The sequence below is a fragment of the Marmota marmota genome, unplaced genomic scaffold (genome assembly GCF_001458135.2).
Source record: "Marmota marmota marmota unplaced genomic scaffold, marMar, whole genome shotgun sequence".
In the NCBI taxonomy this organism is placed as follows: domain Eukaryota; kingdom Metazoa; phylum Chordata; class Mammalia; order Rodentia; family Sciuridae; genus Marmota; species Marmota marmota.
The window spans coordinates 3082927-3086648 of NW_025999968.1; positions in this window are offsets into that span (position 1 = coordinate 3082927).

A 3722-nucleotide genomic window follows, 5' to 3' on the forward strand; every position below is an offset into this window, starting at 1 on the left:
AAATCCAGGAGCTTCAGTGCTCTGAAAGAGAGAAGAGTTCTCTAAACCACCATGTGTGAATCTGACATGGGACCAGTTTAACACGTACACTGCCTTGGCCAAGGTTTAGAGTTACGATGATGAATGGATCAACCATGTATGTGGTTCTTTTTTTTTTTAATTTTTATTATTGGTTGTTCAAAACATTACAAAGCTCTTGACATATCATATTTCATACATTTGATTGAAGTGGGTTATGAACTCCCGTATGTGGTTCTTATTAAATCAGAAACCCTAGATGGCTGAAAATTTCCAATCATTCAAATAGGTTTCTCATACTTATTATCCTACAATATAATATATTGCAACAAAAGAATTGTGAAGTAAAGTGAAAAGTTACTCTATGTTACTTACATTTGTGATCATTTTGACTATGGGAATTGCTAAATATATAACCAGTTTCTTTGGCCATTACTATTGATAAAATATTGATTCCAGGGGATAGTTCTGAGTTTTTGAAATCTTTTGATTTTATATTAGAATCTTGATTCTGCATCAAAAATACCTTTCTATGGGACTTATTCATCTTCAGATCAGCTTGATCAAGACTGCATTTGTGACTGAAAATGCATGCAATATCAATCCTTTGATGTTCTTATTCTTATACAAATTACTTTCCTTTCCATGTAATTAAAGAAAAATGCATTGTATAATTGAAAATAGCTAAGTCAGCTTGGAATTTTCTCAACAACAACAAAAAAGATGAGATAGATATGTTAATTAGCTTGATTTAATAATTTCATAGTGTATACATTAATCAAAACATCAATTTTATACTATAAATATGTAGAAAGTTTATTTGCCAGTTATAACTTAATAAAACAGAAAAAGAGACATACAATGGAGTAAAACCACATATTCAATTTTTCTCAGGTTGACCAGACTATGGAATCTAATTTCTTTTAAAAAACAACTTCATGTTTCATTTAATCCTTGATGTAAAAAATGTATTTATTAAAATATACTAAAGTTACTAAAGAAAGTGCAATAAAACCTTCAATAGCATCTCTATTGTGTACTGCTAAGGGTGTGATATTATCTTTCAGGCACAAACAGCATACATTACTAGATATTTATCCAGACTCTTGTTCTTCTCTTTCACAGGAGAAATAATACTGGATGGTGTTCCCTCAACCATTCATATACTTTATGTATAGATTAATTTTGAATTTATGTGTAGGAATTTGACTTTGGAACTAACTTCTACAACATAAGTGATTATATATATAGAGAGAGATAGATATATACAGTGACACCTACAAAGAATTGGACATGTTTATCAGAGGCTCTAAGCAGTGATGTCCTACTATCATCAGAGGACATTCATGTCCCAACACAGTCATTTGTTACAAATATCATAATTCAAAAATTTTAGGTCATCTGATATTTTAAGAAATATAAAGAGAGTAGATGAAAGGAACTTGAGGAGGAAAGGAGGAAAAGAAGAAATACTGGTAAATGGTATTGGTCAAATTATATTGTTACAGCATGTGAATGTATGAATGTGTAACAACAAATCCCACCATTATATACAATTTTAATATACCAATAAAAATATGGAAAAAAGATTAACATAAGCAATTAGAAAAAACACAAAATTTCTAGTCAGCATTTTGTAGACATCTATATTCTCACAGACACTATAAGAACATTTTGTATGATAATATTGACTGAGAAAATAAACTGCTTATTAAAATAATCATAACTTTCTACCATTAGTGCTAGATTGAATCTTTATTATGACTGACAGATGAAACCTTAGTGAATGGGCTTTCATGCAACTGCAGTCAATATCACAGTCTATGCCTATGTGTTTGCACACTATAGATCAAAGAAAGAAAAGCTGAAAGGTACACATATATTTTTACATTTAATTTGAACATATCAAAAAGATTACACAGTTAAGATATAAGATACCCAGATTTTTGGCATGACACTTATGAGTCTTAATTGATCAGTTTTCACAGAAATTTTCATTTTCAAGAGGACACTACTGCTTCATTTTACCTACTTATTGGAGTGTTCAGCTCAGAGTCCAATCTGATCTTCTTCTGGAGAGTCTGTCCTGTTAAAGGAGGATTATTGCTTAGTCAGCTATTCGGATTCTAATGGAATTAGTGGTTATGGGAAGAGGAGTGGGTAGAAGATGAATAGACTCAAAGGAACTCTTTAAAGATGAGGTTGAAGCAATTTTCACTAGGAAAAAAGGGAAATAATTACAAAGAAATTCTTTCTGAAAAAGATCAATAATGAGAAAATTACCCTTTGAACTCATCGTCATAGAAAATCTATTTTGTAATATTTTCTCTCTAGAGGAATAACTTTTAAATTGGCTCATATTGTCTAGTACATCTTTTTCACACAAGCAAAAGAAGCCCACAAAACATCACTCCAAAAGGAAGGGAGAACAATATTTTTCTTGTTTTCAGGAAAAAAATATACACCCTAATAGGAAAAACTAAGACCATCTCCATCTTCTATGGTCAGATATTTTAAATTTTTAACCTAATAACAAATACTTATATTTACAAAATGAGAGAAGAATTAAGCGAAAGTAGGAGAAAATTGTAAAGCATAAAAAGTTGCTATATATTCCTCATACTTAATATTAAGAATTTTTAAAATCTAGCAGTATTATGATTACCAGGGAATATATTTGTGACTAATTCAAGTTTCTGCAAAGATCTTTGAAAACATTTTTTTCTTTGTGTTTATAAACTCAGCTTCACTGAGAGATATTTACACACACTTATATTCAGTAATCTTAATTATATATTTTGAAGATTACTGAGAAATATATGCAATTGTGTATTCTCAGCAGCAATCAGATATAGAACATTTCCATTAACTTAAAGAGTCACCTTGTGACCCTTTATAATCAATATCCTTCTCTCAGCCCCAGTTCCTGGCAAACACTGATCTTCTTTCTGTCACTATGGTTTTTAACTTTTCTAAAATTTCATATAAATGGAATACTGTATTTTGGGGGCTGCAGATTAATGCTTTACAGATTGGTGTTGTATGCATAAGTACTAGAATATTTAATTGCTAAAATATTCCATTGTATGGAAGTGCTACCAATCACTTATCCACTTATCATTTAATGGGTATTTGGGTTGTAGTTTAGCTTCTATGAATAAAGCACCTGAGTACAAATATTTTTTGTGTCCATACTTTTTATTTATCTTATATAAAACCTAAGAGTGGAATTGCTGGCTCATATGATACATATGTATTTATAAGAAACTGAATAATGTTTTACATTTCCACTAGTAGTAACTACATTTCAGTTACTCTATATCCTCACCAATGTCCTGAACAGTTCTACACTAGTGAACAATTTTGACCATAAAAAACAGCATGAATTTTATTTTACAGTATACCCATTATGTAAATTTATAACTAAAACATGTTTAGGGAATACTTTTGGTTTACTACAAGCAAGCAAGGCAGTCTAATTTTTATTGTCTGTTCCCTGATATTTTGCCAAAAATTAAAATGTGTGTCTTAACAACCACTATTTTGACAACTTACTGATGGATGGATTGATAGTTTTACAAATATAGGTCATGAATTTGACATACAGAGCCACACAAGTATCTAATTCTGGGTCATTGGCTTATTTTTATGAATACAAATATATATATATATATATATATATATATATATATATATATATATAT